Genomic DNA, 26,133 nt, shown 5'->3' with positions numbered 1-26,133 from the left:
TTGTTTGCCCCACTAAATTTTTGTTTGGAAATATGGAAGATGTACATTAACCTTTACCTGACATAAAACCTTGCAGCTTTTTTTGTGAATGAAATAAATTCTAATTATTAATGGGAAAGAGGTAATTTTGGAAGCTTTTGAATGGGATGGAAACTTAATTTAATATAGTTTTGTTTAGACAAAAGATGAATTGATGTAATGCTTTCATATTTCCTTGCCAACAGTATACTCTGCTTGAGTACACCAGGTGGTAGAATATTATGTATTTGAATATCTCTATATTATCAATAAAGGATGTTACAAAATAGCTACATTATCTGTTTTCAAACTTTTGGATAACATTCAGTGTTAAACTTATTGATTTAAAACAAAAAACTTAAAGCCCTTGTGTTTTATCTACATTTTGTTTGTTGGTGACATTGCTAACACACAATTTAATTTGCTTCTTGGTAAATACTCTAGATGTTTTGTAATAGACTCAAGCAGGGCTAAAGCCACTTGTAAACACAAGCTCCTATAAAATTCCTTCCATGATAGATTGCATTTGGCTTGCTGCCTTTTTCAAATATCAATGAAACCACTTGTCTACAAAACTGCTAGGTATTTTTATCAACTCACAAATAAGAAAATTGATTAAACAGTGCCTTTCATTAAAATGGGGAGAAAAGGATAACTATATTGATTGCTTTTAAAACACTAATTGAATACTTCACGGGTAAGATTTAAACCTCTGTTTACTTCATTAATGTGTCCAAGCTTAGAAAGAAACTGCATTTATCTAATTAAAAAATATTATTTCATATTCTCATTTAAACATTTTATGCCACAGTTTAGCTCCATTTGTTGAACGTGATGATATTTCGTTGGATAAGTATACCTTATGGAAATCATGTTATGGGTCTGTTCTGTGTTGACAGAAACCTGTCTAAACATTACTCAGCTGTCTACATTACTTGTGTAGAAAATGCAGAATTGTAAGAAATATAAGTCATTTCGAACATTCCCCCCCCCCCCCCCGTTTTTATTCTGTGAATCATAATTTCAGTTAAGTAAATCTTGCAAATCTCTTGCTAACTAAGCAGTAGAAAAAATGATTTCCACAATTTACATTAAAAGAACTGAAATATCACCTTACCTAATTTTTCAAAGAAACAAATTATTTTTGATGGCTACAATTAAACTAATTCAGTCCAAATTAGCTAATTAATTTCCATTAATTATAAAAAAACAGAAAGGCCTCATTTTATGAAAGGTTTGAAGCTCACTGTTCATAAAGTTTGTAAATTGAGGTAAAATTGTTATGTATTTAAATGAGATTTGTTCCTTCGGTATGAAAAACTGACCTCTCCAAGTTAATAATTTTGCAATTTTTATAAAGAGTTATGGTTATTTTATAATTACCTTACATAAATGATTATAAATAACATAGGATAACAAGTTATAAATTAAAGTAAAAATATAAGAAGCCTTAATGAGATGAGCCTATTTGAGGGTCACCTGGATTTACAGGCTCCTTTTTTCTTTTTCATTAAAAACTGCAACAACAAGGATGTCTGTTGGGCCTTTTCTATCCTCTCCTCCAACATGTTATAATGATTAACTAATCTGCAATGGTTACTATTGCTGAAACTGTGGAAGGCATTAACTTTAGTCATTTACAAACATCAGCATTCGCTCACTTGATTCAATAATGACTTCATTTTTTCTTTACTAGGAAACAATTTTCTGCTTTCTTTAAGCTGAATAAGATGTTGAATTGGCTCTATTTTGAATTTATTGTTTAAATACTAATATTAGTAAAACTTTCACTATTTTGAAATGACATGGCTCATGGTTGACTAAAATGCAACATATATTCTGTTGATTTTGATATGTTCATCAATATGAATTTTCATAAATAAAGGAATTAAAATGAGGTCTTCCTGTATGTATTTAGTGTTTAGTTTCAAGTAGGATATTTATTAATCACATTGAATTTTAATAGTGTAAAGGTATTAAAAGAACTTTTAAATTTCCAGTTTTTCTCTGTTTCAAAGAAATATTAATCCTCTTAGCAAGAGTTTCAGTTTTAAATTTTTTTTAGACTTTAAGGAGCCACCTCTGCCGAATAGCTCTGGGATTAGTATAAAAGCTGTTTTCAAAAACCTGGAAATATGTAAGTTTTTTAAGAAATATACTTTTGAATTGAGATGGTAAAATTGCAAATTACAAAAATGGAGCCATTTTTGCATGTGCACTCTTATAAAATTCCTTCCATCATATCTAGCTGCCTTTTCCAGCTATCAATGAAACCACTTGGCCACAAAAGTAATAATTGTTTTGGCTAATTGTTCTTTTTGAAATTCAATTGTAATAGTAATTCTGAATATTAAATTCTGTTAATTCAGGAAGGAATTATCATTTTGATAGTTGTCAACATAAATGGTCTAATTATGACAGAGCAGAAAATATAATTTTAAATAATTTTAACCAATAAAAATGGAAGGGAGGTGGTTCTTCAGTCCTTAAACCTAGGCCTATTTAAAAACAATTTATTGCACAGCAGTCAATGGCCAATCCATTGCAGTTGTTGATAGTTTTAATTTGCATACAATATATTATTTGAGACTGTTCACAGTTAAATTTTCTGTTGTTGATGTTGCTATGTTTCTGTAAGGATTAACAAGATGTCTGTGAATACCGAATTTCAGTAAAAAATATGTTGAGCTATTTTTTTTTTTTTTTTAATATTTGAATATAGATACACAAAACATTTAATAGATGCTTATGTATCCACCATTGAATACTAGTAGCATGTGTGTGTGTGTATGAGTGAGAGAATCTTTACATGTAGCATGCCTGTTATTAATGTTAGTGTTATATGTACATCAAGATAGGAATTTATTGTAGTATAGTACAGTTCGCTGTGTAATCTGTTGGCAGGAACTATCAAATTTTAAATCTCGAGTTACCATCACAACTAAGTAAGGAGTGTTTGAATTGGGAGTCTAGTTTATCTTGCGTTTCTGTTACTAGTTATGATCTTATTCCTTTCATAGATGTTGTTGGACAAAATTTTGAACCACAAATTTAGAATTTTTAGGCTTTTACTAAACACAAAAAAAATTCATCTCATCAAAAGCTGTTCATATTTGGTGAAATATTAACTTCTTACTATTTTTGATCACTTCTAGAAAATAGAATCCTATTCTAGTTTGTATTTCAAAAAAGTAAAATGCATTTACTAATTTTTCAGAAAATAATAATAAAAGTGATTATTATTGTATTGATTTTTCCTTCTCCTTGGGAGAATGTGCAGTTTGGCACACCTTTGAACTTGAATTTTTTGTTACTGAACTTATGTTTTTAATTAATATACATATGAATGATTTACTGCTAGCATTTTTAAAATCATCTCAGGATAATCGTTTCGCCCTTATGTTGTTAATAATACTATAATCTTAGTTCACAATTAAAATATTTGATAAAGTATGTATGCTAAGCTAAACTTTAAATTTTAAATCAGTGTTATTTACAAAATTCCAAAGCAGTTAGCCTTATTTTGATTTTTATGTAGTTCCTACCCTCAAAAGGTTTTTCTGTAAACCTGCAATACATTTGTACCATGGATGGGCTAATGTATTTTTTCTTTCTTTTTTTTATTAGTTTTATATGTCAAACATGGAACTTTTCATGCTTCCAGAAGTCATGGAATATAACAAAAATCTGTATTTAAGTTTTGTAGATCTGAAAAAGGCGTATGACAAGGTGCTAAGAGAGAGAGAGAGAGAGAGACAGAAGCTATTCAAAATGCTCTAGTTGTATGATGTCCATGGAGTATATCAAGCAATACTTAGTCTTTATTTGAGTTGTAAATCAGCAGTTAGAATTGAAGGAAGTACAGGAAGATGGTTTAATGTTAATTCTGGTGTGTGTCAGACAAGGATATACACTATCCCCTCTGTTATTCATTATCTATATGGACCACATTATGAAGGAAAGAGGTATTAAACCTAATATCAAAATTGGAGATATTAATGTCAGCTCTGTGGAGTGGTGGTCTCACATACTGGATGAGGAAATTTATCTGCTATCTTGAAAACAATCACATCACATCCATGCCCATAGCAGGATTTGAACCTGCAGCCTGTTGGTTGGAGAGCAGATAAATTAACCACTTTGCCATTCATTTTCAGCATACATTATCAGATTCTCTAAAAATATATATAAAATTTGTGATTCACTAATGTGGCAAGCACACACACACACACACACACCATCCACTTCCCTGAATATGCAGAATAGCAGAGTACTTTTTTAAATTTTTTTTATAAATTTAATTAAAAATAATGGATAACAACATTTAAATACTACAAATTTGTTTAAAAAATTGCAATCCTCTACTCATTTTTTAAGCTGTATTTTGATCCACAGTTTGAGTCTTTATTTCACTATGTAAAAGTTAATATTTTGAAAACATTCTCTTATATAAGTTATATTGTAATAAACTTATAAAATTAATATATATTATAGAAAACTTTTGAATAGAAACATTTCGAGTTTGGAAGGAGAAAAAAAATTTAGTCAATCCAAAACAATATTTTGCAATGTTTTATCGTCTCCAATTGCTAATGGACATGAAAACAAGCATGGTTTGCAGAGACAGTAAGCAAACAAAAATGTGCTTTGTAATGTGCGTGCTTCAATTGTTTGCTCCCATTTTTTGCTATAGCTTTTGTCATTGACGCAAAAATGCATGTGTGCTTTTTTAGTTTGATTTAATTTAATTTCAGTTTTATGAGACTTTCAAGCATTAGAAATATATTAAAAATATTAGCATATTTTTACATATGCTAAAACAAAGAGCGAGTTTTAAATCCATTTCATTTCACCTTAGGTCATCAGAGAGGTTGAATTTTAGAGAAATTCTAAACTATGCATGAAAATCAGATGCTCCTTTCTGAAGTAAAACTTCATACAAATTGCATACCATAATTTGCGTAGGTAAGTAATTATATGCAATTTAACTTTTATTTGATTATAATTTCCTTTATATGCAATTTAACTTTTATTTGATTATAATTTCCTTAAATGTTTAAAATCTTATTATCTCTTTCCATGTTTCCTTTTTCCTGTATGGTGCCTGGACTGAATATCCCTGAACATTGTGAATGGTCTGTAATGATTTAGTAACTTGGGTTCATATAATATTTACTCCTCATTGCATTCCTCTTGAAAATGTTCTAATATGGTTCTGTCACTGCTTGTTTCATTTAACTTTCAAAGTAATTACTCCAGAGATTTAGGATATCCTTATATTCAGTTTTCATGTCCCCTTTATTATCTTTGATTCCTTTTACTTTTCAGAACAAAAAAAAAAAAAAAACTATAACTGTCCAGACTTCGGACGATAATCTGGAACACCTTTCTTCTTTGATATGCAAGAACAGATATATTTGCCTTTCAGTTGCACACACTCAAGCTGGTTTCAAATTCGTAAGTTGTCCATTAAATTCCTGATATTTTTCCTCAAGGAGTGTACATGATATTATTGTATCACAACATGTAAAGCTTATGTCATTACTAACTTCTTATCAACAATTCTGTTATCTGTCAAGAATTCAACATTATCTGATCTTATATTTCAGTTTTCTATGACACTTGTTATTGTATCAAGCCACCTAGATCTTTGTCTTTCCTGCCATCCTGACAAAAACACTTGTTTTCTAACCTTTCATCTCCCATTCTGTTTAAGTGACCATACTATCTTAGATTAGCCATGCTCACACATTTTTGAATGCATTCATCATCATCTTTCCTAATATGCTCATTTTTAATTTGCAACAGCCACTGACTCCCCTAAAGTTTCTCAGCACTCTCAGTGGTATCCAGTCTTTGATCGTATGTTTTATTTCTAACCCAGCTCTGAGATCCATAAATTAAGATTGGTTTTATGTTGCTTCCACCCACAAAAGGTTATTTGTGGGGGGAAGCCATAGTACATTTTGTACCATGGGTAGGCTAAGAATATTTTTTTATTTTTAGCAATTTGTGGAAAAAGAAGAATCGGAAGACCAAGAATGAGATGGCATGAGACTGGAACAGGCCACATGGTCTGAAATCCATGTTAGGAAGAGGAAGGTATTTTTTTTAATTTTTTTTATTTATTTATTTTTTACATACGAGGGTGGTCTGAAAAGTTCTCAGCTTAACAATGAAAAAACAAATTTATAATTTCAAAATTATTTTTATTTTTCAACATAATCTCCCTTAAGACTAATTAATACATTTATGCTAATGATGTTCCAGCACCATTATCCTGCCCCTGTAGTGGTTCTCAGTAAGATCTGCAAAATACTCCTCTACAGCTGCAATCACCTCCTGATTCAAAAAAAAAAAAGCGAAGAAGAGTTTTAGTTTTGGTAAGAGATAGAAGTCAGAGGGAGGGAGCCAAATCTGGGGAATAGGATGGATGTTCCAACAATTCATAGTGCAGATCCCTTAATTTTTCCCATTGCCAAAACACTTTTGTGGGCAGGTGCATTGTCCTAATGAAAGAACCGGGTCTTTTCTCACGAATTTTTTTTTAGTGTAGTCTGGTTTAAAAGATCGCAATAATATTCTCCAGTTATTGTTTTACCCTTTTCAAGATAATTAATAAACAGAATGCCTTTAGCATCCCAAAACCCCGATGCCATGACCTTTCTCGGTGATGGAACTGACTGTAGCGCTGAATAGCTGGCTTCTATCCACTGTTTTGACTGCTGTTTGGATTCTAGTATGTAATGGTAAATCCAAGTCTCATCCATAGTAATAAATTGACAGACAAATTCAGTTTTATTCTTGTTAAAACCCTCCAAGCACTGTTAATAGATTTTCGTGCGAGTGCATTTTTGATCTGCTGCGAGCAAACGTGGCACCCATCTTGCACAAAGCTTTTTCATTTACTGTTCTTCATGCAAAATATATCCTCCACTTCTTTTTGAACAAATCTGAAAGCACACCCTGACTCAACATCACCAAAGTTAAAGATCGGTACTATCAACTTTTATGAACTTTGAATGATTTTTTTTTTTTTTTTTTTTGCGTTAAACCTTCTTTTACGTAGAATTTTATAATCGCACAATACTGAATTTTATCCATTTGAAGAGATACAGAACACTTTTGCTTCAGGCAGCTGTTTAAAACAAACTACTTGGTAGAATGACTTGCAATTTCACATGGATGCTTATGACAGATGTACCAACTTAGAAAAAAAAAAAAAAAAAATCTTTTCGATAGTGTTGTCATCTATGGTTGAGGCCGAGAACTTTTCAGACCATCCTCGTAGTCTGAAAACTTTGCTCTCGATACCAAAGATTAAATTTTTTCAAGGCACTTCAGGTCTCTAATAAGCAGGGTGGTGGTTTCACACCAGGTGATGAAGTCAGCTCATACCTAAAGACCACCTAACATCCATGGCAGGATTCGATTTGGTTGGAGAGTATTTACGCTAACCTCTCAGCCAGCCAGGCTGGTTTGAATATTGTTTTGTATACAGCTAATTCAGTGTTTTTACTAAATTTCTCTTTTATGCCATGTAAATTTATTTAGCTGTCTATTTGCCATATTCACTAAAAAATTGTGTCTAAATCATAAAGGCACTAAAATCTTGCCTTTATGGTTGGATAAAGGGAATGAACACACCATGATACTGTTGGATTTTGCTATGACATTTCATAGGATACCACATGAAAGGCTGTTGCATAAACTGGAGAATGTGGGTTTTGAATATAAACTCTTGACAGGGCTAAGTAGATGGTTGAGAGACAGATATACAATGAGTGTGAATCTGCCAGATTTAAAGTAACCAGTGGTGTGGTGTACCCAGTGGTTTAGTCCCCGGGCCATTGTGGTTCAATCTATACATTAATTCCATTAAGAAAGGTCTAACAGGAGATGTGCAGTTGTTTACCAATAATGAAAAGATAGGCAGGGCAGAGCAATCAGGGATGCTATACTAAAAAACCAGAAATTTTAATAGGCTGGAAATTTGAATGTCAGTTTAATATTAGCATAAAAGCATGTACCTTGATTGATGAGATTTTTGATGGCATTTTATATGAACGGAGTTATGCTGATTGAGGTTAGGGATCTTGGTGGATAGGAATTTGAAGTTCAAGGATCAGATAGCAAAAATTGCAATATTGAAGCAGACCTTGATACGTAAGGATAAGGAAGTCATTTTGGCTCTTTACCAGGCCTTGATAAAACTGCACCTGATTACTGTGCATAGATTTAGTCTCCTGAGTTCCAAGGGAATAAAGAAGCTGTCAAAAGTGTGCAAAGTAGAGTTACAAAGATTATATCTGTGTGTTAAAGCTTAAGGGCTGGGAGGACATAATGTTGGAGGTTTAATGGAATATTTACAGCATTAAAATTAGAAACTAATTTTAATGCTTCCAGTATTGTGTATCAGTTACTGAGACATCTTCAGGGATTACAAATAGATCCTGTAACACACATACACACAGACCACACAATACTAAATGAAACATGTTAGTGACTCACAAGTTCTATCTAGGCAGTGCATCCGTATTTATTTAAATTTGGTTTACTTCTGAGTACCGTCACAGATTCTAAAAACATTCTTTTCTTTTTGAATTTACTATGGTGGATCATGGTGGTTTTCTTCCAGGAGATCCTGTGGGTGGGTTGTCTCCACACAATACTAAATGAAACATGTTAGTGACTCTCAAGTTCTATCTAGGCAGTGCATCCTCATCATCATCATCAAATTCCTGACATGTACCCTCAAGGGATGTAAAGGATATGATAGTACTACATGAAAAATTTACATTACTAACTTCCTATCTACAATTTTCCTCCAAATCAGGCTGTTACTTGTGAAGACTGCCGATTCTAAAAACATTCTTTTCTTTTTTGAATTTACTATAGTGGATCATGGTGGTTTTCTTCCAGGAGATCCTGTGGGTGAGTCGTATTCAATACGTGGTCTACAAGGCCAAATTGACCATAGCCAATGATTTGGCCTTGCAGACAATGTACAGGAAAACCTCGATTAACGCCAATTTGATACGTGCAATTGAATGAAATACTATTCCCTGCTTTAAGCGATTAATCAGTTAACACGATTTGTTTACGTTATACGAAATTTTTTGTTGCTGACCTGCACTAAGCTGGAAGTCATAAAGAGATGAAGGTGACACAGTGATTGTGTGCAAGACCTAGCATACAGCGAGTCTACAGTTTGGACTATATTATATAAATACCTCCAAATGTTGAATGCCAATCAGAAGAGAGAGTGTCTGCTGTCAACTCAAGGGATTTTGAGTCATTTTGAGAAATCAGGTTCAGATTTTTAGGTCCTGTTGTGACTGTTAGTGTAACATTGCTTCATCACTATTACCCAGAGACCAAAGAACAGTCATTGGAGTGGAGACACAAGTTCTCCATGGCCAAAGAACTTCCGAACCCAAAAGTCATCAGAGAGGGTTCTTGCCATTGTCTTTTGGGATACAGATGGTGTAATCCTTACCTGAGTACCTCAAAAAAGGGTAAACTGTTATTACACCAGCAGTTTATTCAACAGCTCTGAAGGAACTGAGGGAGGTACTGAAGGAAAAACCACGGGAAACTGATCAGAGGTATGTTGTTTTTGTAGGACAATGCACCTGCTAACACTGCTTATGACACACGCACAAATACACCTAACAGACAATACACAGCTTGGGCTTTCAATGTCTACCTCACCCACCCTATTTGCCAGACTTGCCCCATCTGACTATTTCCTATTCCCAGATTTAAAGAAACACTTGAAAGGAACAAAGTTTACCACAGATTATGAAGTCTTATCTGCAGCTGAGGATTGGTTTATGCAAAATACATTATGCAACAAGAGAAAGACTTTTGTCTCAGTGGATTGCAAATGATGCTGCAGCATTATAACAAGTGTATAACTTGTTACAACTTTGTGTTGTAACAAGTTCTGGTGAGTTGTGTGTAGTGGAATAGAGTACCTTCCTACGACGAGTGCTTGAAGGTGTAATGTAATAATAATAAAAATACCCATATCCACAGACTAAACTTCAACAAGAATCACTGTCTTAAACTTTCACCAGTTTGAGAAGTCATCCTAAGTAATACATCTCATTCCTATGTTGCTTGAATTAATAATATATTGTCGCACATGCTTATAACAATACATACAGGCAATGCTAGGAAACCTAAACAAAAATTCTGCAGGTAATGAATATTATTTTTTCCTTACATGAGTGTCAATTCATTGTCAACTTTTATTATTATCCCTATTTTATTTTATCAAGAGTTATAGTGATTTTAAATATTACCTGCAACGTTTGTTTATAATGGCAGAGAAACAAATTGACCCTCCTCCCTGGAAGAAGTGATTCAAAGATCTGTAATTATCAGAACTGAAAACGTGTGTGAAAATAATGCATTATTAATAAATAAATAAATAATATCGTGCATCATTGACAAAATAGATGTCTTTTCTTCACGTTGCACCAATACATACATATATGCGTGTGTATGTATTTGAGGAAACAAATTTACTTAGTGACATGACATAATTCAAGAAACTTGAATAAAAGCCTAAGGATAACAAAATAAAAAGAAACTATTTATTGTTTTGATTGCATGAACAGTTTTGTCTTCCTAGAAGACTTCATCAGGTGCATAAAAAAATGAAAAGAGAAATACAAAATATATATTACCAGAGAACAGACTATAAAAGTTACAAATGGATTGCCGACACTTGAAGGCTTTCTGAATCCCACAGTATTGTTGAGCATGTTCATGTGGGTATGATCTCACATACACCAAAGTTGAATGACTGAGGGATAACAGTCAGAGGTGATAGCTCTGGTTAGTATTAAAGTGGACCTTATTGAGGACAGTTTCTGTCAATTCAATAATGTTTTCTGATTTATTCTAGATCACTGGGTGAGTGAACGCGATTAGATAGAGCAGTGGCTCTAGTTCTGCTATAGGCCATGTCTCACATGCTCCTCTGTAAACAGTTCAATTGATTTTTCCATCTGACTGAAATATGGCACATTACAATTACACCAAAGATGGTAAATGCTTGAATATTTTAAGCTGTCATGTTTAATATTTGCTGTACCAAACAAGGAATGGAATTTTATTAGAGGAGTGAAAAAGGTATGGATTTCATATTATTTGAGAATTTTGGCTAACTTTAGTGAAACAAAGCTGATATATGGAAGAGACATAAAACCTTTTACTTCATTATGATAAGCAAGTGGATTAAACAGGAGCTTATTAATATTCTGCTTATGATCACTGTTCTGAAGGTTTGTTATTAGAAACTTTAGTTCTTTGATGATCTCTTCTTCTTCACTGAGGAATGAGCAAACATGTTTACCTAATGTAAAATGGTGTCGAACTTTTGGGACAGATAATGATGAGAATGTGCATGAAGGCATCTGTTGGTAGGTGTGGATTTTTATGTTAAATAGAGATCTTCAGTTTTTCTAATGCATGTGTAACTTGGACATCCAGGAATGGGAGAGAAGTATTAACTTCCAACTCCGTGGGAGATTGTATTTTTGGGTGTTAATTGTTAAGGTGAATCAGGAACTCTTAGGGAATCCGGACCATGGCTCCAAATTAAGAAAACATTGTCAGTATAGCTTCTCCATAATCTTGGTTTCAATGGGAAGGAGTTGATTGTTTTTTCTTCAAAGGCTTCTAAATATATATTTGCCAGTATAGGAGATAACGGATTGTTCCTGGCAAAGCCAAAATATTTTTAATCATTTCAGCTTAGCCAATTTAGTGGAGCAGCATCCATGGAAATACTTATAGAAATGATGCAATGCTGAAACATAGTATGTGTGGGAAAGTGATTGTAGGAAGTTATTGAGAGAGAGGTTATCTGTTATGCTAATAGCACTCTTCTGGATGCAATTATGCAGTCTGAAGGAAGTTTGTGACACATTGTCCTAGGATATATTGTCCAACAGTATTCTAAAGTGGGTAGGGATTTATAAGGTGTTAAAGAGTTGAGCACAAGAGAAGTAAGAAATGGATAAGCTTTTTGGAGGCTGAAGAGGTTATGGACATGTGTTTGTGACAGGCAATCAAGGAGAGAGAGAAATGAACCTGGTGAGTGGGATGTTATCAAAAGTGAGGGAGTGAAGTTTTTCTTCTGAGATTTAAGACAGGATGTTCTGAGAGCATTAAAATTTACTGAATTTGCTATAGCATTTAGCAGTAAACACAAACTTCTTGAATGGCTGGGAATTCCATGTATAGTGATGTGATTAAATTATGGCGTGGGCAGATAAGAAAACTTATGTTATTGTTAGTAGTGTTATCTTCAGAGTGGATTATGATAAGAAGATATGAAAGATTTGAAATTAGATTAATTTAGAGAAGGATAAATATGAGTATCATGTATAAAAAGAAATACATGAAGTGAAAGTTAATATAGTTAAACTTACTTGCCAAGAATATATTACCAGTATTCATATTTCATTTTGTTTATTGGTTTATTAAAATGTTTTTGATTTTATTTAATCATGTTTGACTTCAAAATTCAACTTGTGAAATCTAAAAGAATGAAGCTCTAGTAAATAAAAAATAAATAAAAAGTATACAAATATATATGTACAATAGATACAATTCTCTGTTATTCTCTTTTTCTTTATAAGGATGAGAAGTCATATTCTCTGTAGAATTAAATTAGTAAGTAATTTCCAATGTGTAACTTTTAAATTCTTATTAAATACAAAAGATAATTATTTGGGCAATCTAAGAATTATACAGAAATGAGCTCAAAGAAAAAATATCTTTCATGCTGTTAAATTCATTTCTGAGAGATGGCATCAGATACTACAAAAATGCACATAAGCATTGAACTAAGAATTCTTTAGTTTCATTTGAATATATGGGGACTGCAGGATTTATCCCATCACTGTTTTCTTTTTCTACACCCCTGCTTTTTTTTAAAATTTTTTTATCATCTCCACAGTAAAAAAAAGTTGATGATCTCACTTCACTTATATAATAGTCAAGTTAGACTCTTTAACTTGTTAGCAGAAGGGATCTTCTGCTAACAAGTAGATCTGATGAAAACTATGTTTTTTTTTTTTTTGTTTTTTTTTCTCAATCACTGACAATAGAAGTACATTTAATTGAGCAGTTCCAAGAGTGATCTGAAAGAAAAACAATTTTATTGTACAATTTTTGTCTCTTTATGGGGGTATATGTTTTTGCTTCCCATTTGAGCATATAGCACATTCAGTACATAGGAAGATTTGATTGTATTGTGTGGTCTCCTTCAAATTTCAGTTCTTCCTTGGAGAGCAGATCAAGATCCATATAAAATATTTTCCAGGCTCACAGAATTCCACTTCCCCACATCTCTCTTCTCCAGAATTCCGCATTTCCTGCTGACAGCTGTTCCAAAACTCATAACTAACATGCATGTCTGTTATTGAGGTAAAAACTATTGAGTAGACATAAAATGAGATGTCACACACACACACACTATTTCTTTGTAACTCTCTAAGGATTAGAATATTTAAAGTCAGTTAGTTGGCTATTTATCTTTTTTTGTTTAGTCACCACTTTGCCACGTGGTGGATCTAGTAATGCTAAGATGTACAACTATATTAAGAAATGTGAACAAATTTTTTTTAACATTGTAACATGTAAGTGAAATTTAATTTTAAATCTTATTTATGAAATTTACATTTAATAATTATAATACTGTAAAAATGAGCATAATAAATTAGGATTAGGATTTTTACAGTGGCTTAGTATTTCTTTGCAAAAAAAAAAGATATAAAAAATTTAAGCACACAAATATATCTCCTTTTAATTTTAACAAATGTTATGCCGCTGAGTGATTTTTAATCTTTCCATTTTATCAACTTCATATTATTATTTTTATTACTTATTATATATAATACTTATTATTATTTTTGCTATAATCATGAGATTTAATTTGTGAGTTATTTTTTATTTTTTTCTGAGAATTGTGATAAATCCAAGACAGCAAATTGATTCATATTTTTATAAGTTTTTAAGATGTAAGAATCTTGGTGTATCCATCTATGTTTTAACATTAACTCATCTAAACTACAGTTGTTTTCATGACTTGAATTATTTGATGTTGCTTAATGGTGTTATGCAGTTGCTTTATAGAGAACTTAAGTTTAGATTTATAATTAGGTATATAAGTAGATGATCTTTTACAGTTATTATGGATTTGTCATCTTGAATTTTTTAAAGAGGAATTAGACTGACGTTTTGTTTTATTGTTATAAGATTTTACTTTCTTATTAGATCACAAAAAACTTCAACCTTTAATACTGTATTTAAATTATCTCCTAAGCATATTTAAGCTGTCATTTCTTAATAGCTGTAATCTCAACCTATCAGAATGTGCATTAATATTTTATAGGTTGTTGGAAGTTTTTCCACTTGGTTATACTATAAATTAAAGATACCAAGAAATTATATACTTATATAATTTGTATATAGAAGCTAGTCATAGCTTTTGTATATGAGTTGTCCTAGTCCTGATTATATTTCAGGTGCAAACTTTGTTTGCTTACACTTGGATAAAGGATTAAACCAAGTATATAACTTCTTGTATTAAAATTTACTGACGACAACTTTTCCAGTATCTTGTATGGACCTGAAGCCTTTTTCCTTAATTTACTAATTTTATCTAAAAGTCCTAATTATCATGAATAAGATTTTTATATTTTCTAAATCTGTTTATAAATGCTATTGTTTTCTGAGAACTAAATTTATTAGTTTGTGCTATAAGTTCATGAGCAACTGAGCTTTCTACTACATCCCTATGGTATTCATCAGTATCTGGGAAACCTGAGTTAATATTTGTAGATGTTGACCCATTTGGAAAGTTAGGATTAAATTCATATATAATACAAAAGCAGGTTTTTAAATATATAGCAAAATGAATTGCTGTTCTACGTGTAAATAATGCTGATAAATAAGAGTCTCAGGCATCTTAGCATTAGCTATCTTGGAAAAGATTTTAAAGTCTTATTTAGTTGTTCACAAATTCTATTTATTTGAGGTTAGTGAGCTGTGGCAGAAAGCTTCTTTACATTTAATAACTTAAAAATTGCAATGTAAGTAGTCTGAGTGGTACCATACCCCAGAATCATCAGTTTCAGTTGTAGCTACAGTTTTTGCAGTCTTCATAGATTCTTCATAGTAACTGCTTCTGGAAAATGTGATTACATACCAATGGCTGCAAATATGTATTTATTTCCTAAAGATGGATATAGTTAGGACATAAATAACGATTTTACGTATGAATTCATATCCAAAAATACCTAGAGTTTTTTGGACAGGTATATACTCACCTCTGACTTTGCTTCTAGTTAATTTACTTAAGGAATCAGATGAAAAAAAAAATAATAAATCCATATCAAACTATTGTCATAAAACTGAAAATTTTGCTTTTATAAGAATTCATAACTACCTGAAAGCCCTACATCCATGCATACATTTCACTGTTGAATTTGAAAACAACAGGGCTCTACCATTTCTGAACATACTCTTAGAGATCTCCAAAGAGAACAAGCTCAGTTATATATGCAGAAAACCTGTCCACGCTGAAAGATAGATACCTTCATTCCTCATTTTACCACCACCCTATGCAACTAAATAGGAATAATTAAAACACTAAGAAATAAAGCATAGGACATCCCTAAGAATCATAGACAAGAGGAATCAAGACCTTAAATACAAACTTTCTGAAATACTTCAGCAACATAGAAGTAGCCTCACTATGCAAAATTTTTACATGTTCCTAAACTACCTCATCTACCCTTAAAATTCCAGGGGTCTGTACACTTTTGTGTGGTTATGTAAAACAAACAAATGATCTTGAATGATATTTGCATTTACAGATGCAGAAAAGAAGAGCAAACACAAATCTGGATAGTTCATCATACTACTAACAAAGATCATCCTGTACTATAATAATGTACCATAAATTCTGCACACACCTATCCAATTCAATAAAAATGAAAGCATCATCACCTAACAGGTGTGGTCATCACTCATCAAGAATTCATCTCACATACAGACTTAGGACATGATGCTCATTATGTCTGGAAATGTAATAATTCTGTCTAGTACATATGTCCATTGTTTTAACCATTGATGCCATTCAAGCTTTGATACAGTAAATGCTTCTTGTTTAACCGATATCTAACAAACTTTCTCCCCTTCAAAATATTGTACAGTGTATACAGAACTAGTAGAGAAGTGTAAAACTAAGAAGTTATTTTAGAATTATGTGGTCTTTATACCAAATGCTAAAGAATTTTGACTTAAGCAAAGAAATCTCAGAAGCTGTTTCATAGGCAGCCTCCCACTTAACAACCTTTGTCACTACCAGTACACTTAGTCTAATCACCTCCACTTGATCTATGTTGCGTGTGCTTACATGACAATTTTTATAGTTTCCCCAAAGATTTTCCAGTGCTGCTGCTGTCCATTAATTAATTAAATAAAAAATGAGCTTCAACCAGCATGTAAGCCTAAATACAGCATTTATCCAAATACAAATTTCTCCACCTTACAATTATAAAAATTGTAAGGTGGAGAAATTTGTTTATTATTATTATCAAGAGACTTAAATATATAAAGAGCCAATAGGCTTCATTTCGGCGATATAAACATTATGTAAATTAAGGGGATATTAAATCCCACATTGTTTTAAAACCAAATAAGAAACTCAAAGATTGGAATCAGAGTTTCATGCGAATATAGTAAACTATAATCGCCGATACTTTTATAGTTAACTATATTCGGAATGAAACTCTGATTCCAATCTTTGAGTTTCTTATTCGGTTTTAAAACAATGTGGGATTTAATATCCCCATAATTATTAAGAGAGACCTCCAGGGAGTCAGGGACTCATTGAGGAAGGCCACATACTACACACACCAACTATCATACTTATTCTTGAATTCGTTCACACTGTTTGCACTCGCAACATCCAGTGGCAATCCATTCCAATCACGTACCACCCTCTGAGAGAGAAATCTAGTCCTCACCTCTTTCTTAGCAGCCTTCATTCTCAGCTTCCAAGGATGTCCTTTCCTCACCCTCCATAAATTGAAAAATTTCATTAATTGAAATCCTCTATGACCCGTTCAGAAGTTGTAAGTCTCAACCATATCTTCTCTCTTTCTTCTGTTTGTTAGTGTATGCAGTCTACAAATTCCCAGCCTGTCTTCATAATCAGTATTCCACAATCCTGATATCATTTTTAACACTCTCCTTTATACTCTTTCCAAAATATCAAAATCACAACGGAAACCAGAAGACTAGACCTGCACCCAATAGTCAAGTGAGGTCTTATCAAAGTATCTTTACATGTGAATGTTCGTTTCAGCATTGCATTTATCTTTTGAGTTGTGTTTGCAATCTTTGCTACATGGCCGATGAACTTCCTATCTATTAACATGCCAAGATCCCTAGCCTAATCACACCAATATAATATGACATTGGATATCTAATCATGCCAAAATGAATGACTTTACATTTACTAACATTGAGCTGACACCCATTTTCCCATGCCCACATTTCCGGCCTATTCAAATCTTTCTGCATGTACTGCATATCAGCAGCATTCCTGATTATCCTACCGATCTTTGCATCATCAGCAAATAGCTGTATGTTGCTTGTCAAATTCTTTCCCATATCATTAATGTATAGATTGAATAACAATGGACCAAGCACTGATCCTTGTGGTACACCACTAGTTACCTTAAATCCCTTAGACTCACATCCCCCATATACCACTTTTTGATATCTGTCAGTCAGCCATCCTCTTATCCATGCTAATATTCTATAACTCAAACTCATTTTCTCCAATTTATGCAGCAGTCTGCCATGCTGTATTCTGTCAAAAGCCTTAGCAAAATCCAAAAGAATCATGGTGTATCCATGATACTTTTGGATTTTGCTTAGTTCAATGGTAACATTGTTATAGAATGTGAGCAAGTTGCTAAAACATGACCTTCCCTTAGTAAACCCATGTTCATTGCAAAGTAGAGATTTACTGTCAACCCATTTCTGAATGCGAGCGCTAACCGATTTTTCCGAAATCTTCACCACCACTCTTGAGATACTAATTGGCCAATAGCTGGATACATCTGTCTTTGCACCACCCTTGTGCAATGGAATTCAATACATTCCTGCAGAAGCTTCCCTGTTCTGAGATTCCTATTAAACGGCCTGATCAAAGGAATGGCCAGTTCAGCTGAATACTTTTAGCACACGTGCTGATATCCCATCAGTCCCTATTGCTGAATTCTTATTCAGTTTTTGCAACAGCTCTAATACCTCATCATCATACACCTGTGTCTCTTCATCTAGTGAAGAGGTAACAGTGAGCTCAATGTTGCATACACCAGGTGTATGATGAAAAGCCTGCTGCTTATAACGTTCATAACAGACATCATCCTTATGCACACGGTATTCCTTCCACATCGTCCTTTTCTTACGAATTTCTTGCTTAATAAGATTACACATCCATTTGACTCCTACTCTATTCATTATTCAAACGCTCAGCACTCATTCTGATATTGGATCATTTAAGTATTGTTTAAATACTTCCCCATGCATTGCCGATATTCTTCCCATCAAGCAACCGATCCCATTACACTGAACTCATATACTCCTCAGTTGGTCATAATTTTCTCCTTTGTAGTTCAGCACGTAATCCTTTCTGAATAGAACATTCATAAACTTCCCAGGTTAGTACTGCGTGATCACTGTCACCAACCAGAGGCAGAATAGTTACATCTTTAACTGAAATGCCCTCTGACACTATAATCAGATCTAACACTCTTTGCCCTCGAGTTCCTTCTGTCACATGCTGCTTGAGGAAGTTGTCCTGCAACAGCTCAATAAATGCATTTTCATTTTTCTCATGAGATTCTACTGCTACCCAATCAATATTTGGATAATTAAAGTCTTCCATTATGATTACTCTTTTCGCACTCATCTTTTCTGTTTGGTGATGGATTTCTTCATCATTAGCAACCAATCCACCAGGTCTGTAGCAACACCCCACTATGTAATTAGTCTTGTTAGATTCCACCTCACACCAGATAGCTTGAAACTCACTGCCACATGAAATATTGTTAGTAGTAGTACTACAATCATAGGTCTGAACTCTAACTGGATTCAAGTTATCCAATATCATTAGCAGCATGCCCCTCCTTTCGTATCCTCCCTAAAAGTACTGTACCTTTGACACTCGATACCAGTTAGTAGGCCTGATTCTGATAGCCAGGTCTCACCCATTTACAAACTGAGATTGCAACATATTGAATAAGGAAACAAAGTCTATCCCTTTGTTTCTGATACTCCTAGTATTCGTGTATAGACATAATAATCTACCTGTTCTTTTGTATTGACTTGTCTGCAGTCTGCCTGACACAGTTGGACAACTTGCAGATATTTTTCTCTAATGCCTCACACATGTAGACGTCTTTGCACACGTATGCAAAGATGTCTACATGTTTGCATACATGTGTTTGTCCGATTTGGGTTCCTACCGGACGAACACAAACCTGAAAGTGTTCTCTCCTCGTCAACATTTCCATGACAAATCCAATTCCTGTCATTAACACAGTTATATAACTTTGTCCCCTCTTACACACACATTCTCACCATTCCTCCCTTTATAATTTAGTTTCCCTGACTGTGTTAGGTCTCATAGCAGTTATTAGTTTTTCTAGACTTCTGATACCAAACACATTCAGGTGTAGGCAGTCCCTCTTATACAAATCCAATCTTCCCTCATACATAGCCTATGCATCGAATCGCTTGCCATCATAACCCTTCTTAATTAATTTTTATCATAGCGAGGTAAAATACTGACGATTTTCATTTTCTCACTCTCTCCTCTTCCAACAACTTTCATGTCCTCTGATACTGAACTTATCACCAGTTAAATCATTCATACCTACTACAACTACAATTTTGTTTACTTTTCTGTTTTCGAATTGCTTTATATTATTATTATTATTATTATCATCTTAATTTGTATTCTTAATTTTCGCTCAAGGAAAACTTGATGTTATAACTCCCTCATCTATAGCATGTTTTATTATTATACAGTCGCCATACCAAATAACTTTCTTTTTACTAACGTCACTTACCTTATTTTCCTGTTTAATTTTCTTTTTCTCCCTCTGTTCATTTTAAAGCCTCTCGACTTTTTACAATTCCCACGTTGTTTCTCTGATGATCTGCTTCAAGTTTGCTATTTTGAAGGTTAATTCATTTTCATTAACCTCCTCAATTATCTCGTTAGCAGGGCTAACCTCCTTGTTCTTGCCTGTGGTGCTTTTTTAGCATTACATTTCTTGCCCTTTTTTGGCACCATTTCAAACATACTAAATATTGAAATATCTTAATAAAAATATGTGATAAAATACTCAGTACACTAAAATCTACACTAGTATACTACAAAACACTAATTTTCTAAGGGAAAGCACAATAAAAACATACAAAAATCACCAATTTCACAGAGCACCAAATTCGACAACCGACCACAAAGTATCCTTGAACTAGAACTCCAATACCTACATACAGCTTTAAATGATCCAATTGGTGTGGTATTTATTATGGTCTCTAAGATTAACTTAAACGATTTCTTTTTGCTCTTCTGTAAGAATCCTTTGAATGACTTGCTGACACCCGCATATCTCCAAATCCTTTTGGAGAAATGCATTTATTTTAGTAAGTAGTCCCTGTTAGAAATTGTGATTTTCATAACTATGTGTCTGCTTGGTATGAAAATGTTAGCACTGGTTTCTTTGAAAAGCTCTATGATTTTGTTTTTAAAAATAGCATAATTAATCCGAATTAAAAAGAACACTATTGTATAAATACATATATGGATATTCATACTGGAAAAAAAAAATTAAGTTAGAAAAGAAAAATTTTTAATTTTTCATCTCCTGCCAAATATTGAACTGCTTCACAATTGCTTTATTTTATTTCAGAAGATAGCATCCTACAGAGAGTCGATAAGGCCATCATCTCAAGTGAAAGTTATAGAGCACTTCCTCCTGGTGGCGATTCTTCTGAATATCCCATAATATACCAGATTGCATCTCTCATGAGTTTCAAATCAAATATGAATAACTGTTAAAGCTATTAAATTCCTGACTATTTAACAGTAGATGCCAGTGACGAGGAGGATAAAAAAGCAACATCACATACATACATACATGATGAACAGCGAGATGTTACTTGCATAAAGAGTTATACAGACGGCTATTTCTGGATGAATTCAAGACAGTAAACAACATCCTTGGAGAAAACATAGCACTCTTTCCCAAAGTGAAAAAGAATCACCAGTGGAGCATATCGCTCAGTCAGTTACAACATAGTTGTCGTGTAGAACAAATTATCATTCACATGAAACAAATGGCCTCTACAGAGGCTTCCTCATTGTGTGTGTGTGTGGGGTGGGGGGGGGGCAAGATTGAGTGCACTTTTAAGTCTGCACTGTTCATCTCTCATTTTCTCACAAATAGAACATTTGTCCCAATGTTGTCTTTTGTGTGAAGAGAGCTTGATAAAATATTGAGGACAATGCAGATTTGTGTCCTTCCTCTTTTTTCTTTATCATTATTACCACTCCCTTCAGACCTCTAAATCAGCGCTTCCCTTACTGGGCCGCAGCCCCCTTAGGGACTGTAGGTTTTTTGTTGAGGGGGCCAGGAAATAATGAAAACAAATTAAAATGTTTTAAGACTAAGTAGTTTTTTTTTATCTTAAAAGAAAGGTATTTATTTTTTATTATTTCTTTTTTGTTATATTTTATATTGTAATGGAAAAAAGCATACATTGGTTCACAAACTTTGCTTCCTGCGTATTTCGGCACTTAATGAATATTAGTAAATATATGCTTATTTATGTAAGTTTCATTTCAAAGCAGAAATCTAAGTTAAGAAATGATAATATAGAAAACAAGTCAAAAGAAATACATAGAAATATTACAATGGTGCAGAAAATAGAAATTTAACAAAGGCGCAGTAACATTAGTAAATTTATATTAAATAAGGAAACCTCAAAAATTTACAATGGTGCAGTCAACAGGATCTGAACATGTGAGGGCAGCCACAATGGATTCGAAACCCATTGAGGCTTCCCCGCACATGTTCGGATTCTGTTGCCTGCACCTTTGTTAAATTTCTATTTTCTGTGCCATTGTAATATTTCTATGTATTTCTTTTGACTTGTCTTCTATATTATCATTCGTTAACTTTATTTTACTTTATCCTTATCCGTTACCTTTCTATGTAGTCAGTTAATCTTAACTCCTTTTCTCTACTTTCAGTATATTATACTTATACTTGAGATTTCTAGAAATTTATTTGATTATTCCAGACTGCGCCACTAAAAATCTCTAATTTGCATAAAAAAGTATTTACTTCCAGCAAAGCACCTCTATACAGTTAATTACAGTCGTGGCTAACTCCTAACTTAAATTTTTGTACCAAGGTTTAATTTCTTTCCCGCTTACAGGATCGGATTTTATTTGAGAACACTGCAGTTGCTAAAAAGATCAGACGGCACTTATGATGTTACTATCTTTGTCCCTCAAAGCTAAACATCAAAATCTAACCATAATATAAGACAACTCTTAGGCATGTTATAAACATCAAAGATGAGAATCATCAAACTATTAATTCTGTATATCAAATAACTATCAGCCCATTTACAATCTAGGAATTATCATGCTTTGACTAATAAAATCTCCAATTCTAACTTTCACAAAAAAAATGTAACACTCACTTAGCAACGAACTTCTCACATCATTACAATTCTAAATTCTATAATTTTCTTATCTTATATATCTTACCATTTCAATGCAATACAACGCAAGTTTAAACTTTCATTAATATCTCTTCAATTATTCTAAAAGCAGATTCACTTCATGCGAATTAGTTTTCAATCTATTACATCTTTCAGTTCTAAGAATTCGGTCTATCCAAAACAGTCCTTCACAATATAAATAAGAGAGTTTTTTCAACAAAAAAAATTCAACTCACATTAATTCTTTCATAGGCACAATTGCACTTAGTCGTATCTTCTCTTTGGGCTTATTCTGGATCCCCTCTATTGTTAAGGCTTGCTCTATCGCTTCATACGCGTCATGGAAACTGTGTTCTCCTCTGGAATTTCTCGCGGGGCTGGAGCTCGATCTTTCGGCATTGTAGGCACTAGGATTCTGGGATTCCATGGATTGACTCCCCCTCTTCTCGTGGGGTCACGTCTGCCGATGCACGCTAGTCGATTCACCTTGGTCGATCTATGGAATCCCGGATGAATCAAATATTTCACCTGATATTGACTTTTTGTGTAGCAGTATTGAAGCACATCCATCACATTAAATTGTTATTAATCTTCTTTTATATTTTTAATTCTTACTTTGTTTATTACTAATTGTTTTGCATTTCATGTGCTTGTACTGCAAATGTACAATAACAATATCTATCTATATAAAAATATAAAATAATGTGCCATGTCAAATGTGTATGTAAGATGCTAAAAATTTAATGTTTGCATTTGATTTTTACAATATTCGCTGTGTGTTTTGTATTGAATATAAATACAATAAATATTATAATTATATGTCTATATTACGATTTTTTTTTTCGAGGGGGCTGTGAAATATTTTAATTTTTCCAAAGGGGGCCCTGACATCCAGAAGTTTGGGAAGCACTACTCTAAACCATTCATTCTCCAGAGTGATTCTTTCTAGTGGGTCCATGACTTACTATTCCTTTTTCTGCTGCATGTAGATCATATTCCATAGCCCAGCATTCTGAAATATTGATTAAACATAATTACAGAGTATGATTTTTCCCTTCAGTTATACTGAGTTCTGGTATTATGCTAGCATATCTCCATTTTAGCTATCGGTCATTGATTTATCCTTGGCATGCCTTAAAAGAAAATAATAATAAATAAAATTCTCTACTTGTAAGAGAGGTCTTGGACATTTTGGCTTATCTCTGTCTCCTCTCCCATCTCACATAAATGATATTTCCCATATATTTTTTTTTTTCTACTGATCTTCACACCACTTGTTGTTCTCTCTCCCTTTTCCTTCATGCCGTGAGTTTTCTTTGGATTTCATTCATTAGGATAACAGTGAATTGCTTTGGCAACTCATTGAAAATTCATGCTCAGAGTTATGAACCTGTTGTGATCCTTGATGTAGGCAAGTGTTAATGCCATAGGTATTTGCATTACACTTTTAGGAATTAAAAGTATTATTTGCTTGTTTCATATATGCATGCCTTAGATTATGAGCCTTTGTAGGATATTAATGTTGCCCTTTGGTTGAAATTACCATCTACACAATGTGAAGAATACTTTCAGCAAGTGAGTTAGCCAGTTGCATATATAGAAGTTGCAAGGATTCTCCCCCCCCCCCCTCAAAAAACCCTCAGGGTTTTCATCCAACAAGACAGAGAAATTGCAAGAGAATACATGCAGTTAACAGCCATTGCAGACAGTGTAGGTAGTATTAATTACCCTATCAGTTCATTAATTTCTGTGAAGCCTAGTTTTTGTCCATTACAGGATATTTTGCTTAACATATAAGGGAAGATGATGATGTCTTGAATTATTTGAATATCATTCCCAACCACAGAAGATTAAAAACAGAGCCACATTTAATACCATGAATAATTCAAAACCTCTGTTCTAGAGACAAAATGCAAAACTGTTAAGCTTCTGCAGATCCCCACTAATCAGGTGTATGTATTGTATAATAAAAATCTACCACTTAACAATGTATTTCTAATTTCTTTTGGCGCATTTATATTTTTTCTCCATGTATAAAGATCATGTATTAATATTTTTGCTTTCTCTATGTATTTTCACATCACATGCAATGTAGTATGTGTGAATATACATAAACCAATCTAAGCATAGGCTCATGAATCTTATATTACTTTGGTTTGGCTACAGTAGTAATAATTACTTAAGGCTTGCTTGATTTTTACCTACACTAAAGTATTATAGTTGGCAATGGACTATTGTTCCCTTCACAAATACAAAGCCAGTCTGAAACATCTGGTAGCAATATGATTGCACTTAGTTAGGCAGAGAGTAGGAGTCAATAATTCATGGTGTTTGTGCTGGTGTCACCTTCGAGAGATGCTGCATGCCTCCTGTGGAAAGCTGACAGTAATAATTCCAAATTTGGTTCTCACTGATTGTTTCTGTACTCACTCTTTTTATCTATATCATGTAATTCCCACCCATAACAGGTTGCAAACCTATGTTGCATTAGTATTGTGGGTGAACTAAGATTTAATATTTATTTCTTACATTATCTGGAAGCCTGCTCTGTAGACCTAACATACCCAGTGTGATACCACCATCCCTGATCAGGATGGTGGTATTGCAATAGGTGACAAAATTCATCTTTCACCTTAAAGATATTCACCAGCATCCGTGTGTGTCGTATTAGATCTGAACTATTGGTTGGAGAAGGGAGGAACTATCCACTGTCAACCAGACCTTTAGTACTTTTGTATAGAAAGAATGGGTGGGAATATTGTACTCATTGTTACTCAATTACACAGTGCTATAGACCACATTTATTTCCACTTTTATCTTTAAATTAATACATTTTGTATTAATTACTTCAGCTATTTTTTTTTAAAAAGTGTATACAAATATTCTGTGATGTTAATAAAACTAATGCTTTTATACAATGAGGTTATTTCGTGACTGATATTTGAATTAACTGAAATTTTATTGTAACATATCAAAAATAGAATACCACTACTCACTAAGGCTGGTAGCTTCTTTGGAATAAAAATATTTACAAGTAGGAAAGAAGTGCTCTTGTATTATGGAAGGAAAAGGGAAAAAAAGCATGGAACACAAAATATACATGCAATTAATCTTAAGATAAGGAACATGATATGGTGCTGTTATCTGTCATCTTTTCATCATCTGTACAGCATGCTGGAAAAAATCCACTCAATGTCATAGTCCTCTATTCCTTTTTCCAAATTTAGGAAAAAAATAGTACTTTGTATTCCTTTGGGAAATTAAAAG

The 26,133-nt window shown here is 33.1% G+C and overlaps 1 long non-coding RNA gene across 1 annotated transcript; it reads left to right on the top strand.

Moving 5' to 3' along the window:
- LOC150093382 (uncharacterized) lies at positions 1–25,713 on the top strand. The gene is made up of 4 exons (XR_016550437.1): positions 1–2,155; positions 4,877–4,983; positions 6,025–6,120; positions 21,045–25,713. It is a non-coding gene; the product is annotated as an uncharacterized LOC150093382 (long non-coding RNA).
- The last annotated feature ends 420 nt before the right edge of the window (positions 25,714–26,133 follow it).

This window comes from Typopeltis vanoorti, chromosome 24 (assembly GCF_054136105.1).
Source record: "Typopeltis vanoorti isolate ZY-2024b chromosome 24, IOZ_Tvanoo_1.0, whole genome shotgun sequence".
Lineage (NCBI taxonomy): Eukaryota > Metazoa > Arthropoda > Arachnida > Uropygi > Thelyphonidae > Typopeltis > Typopeltis vanoorti.
This window is presented reverse-complemented; position numbering and strand designations above follow the sequence as displayed.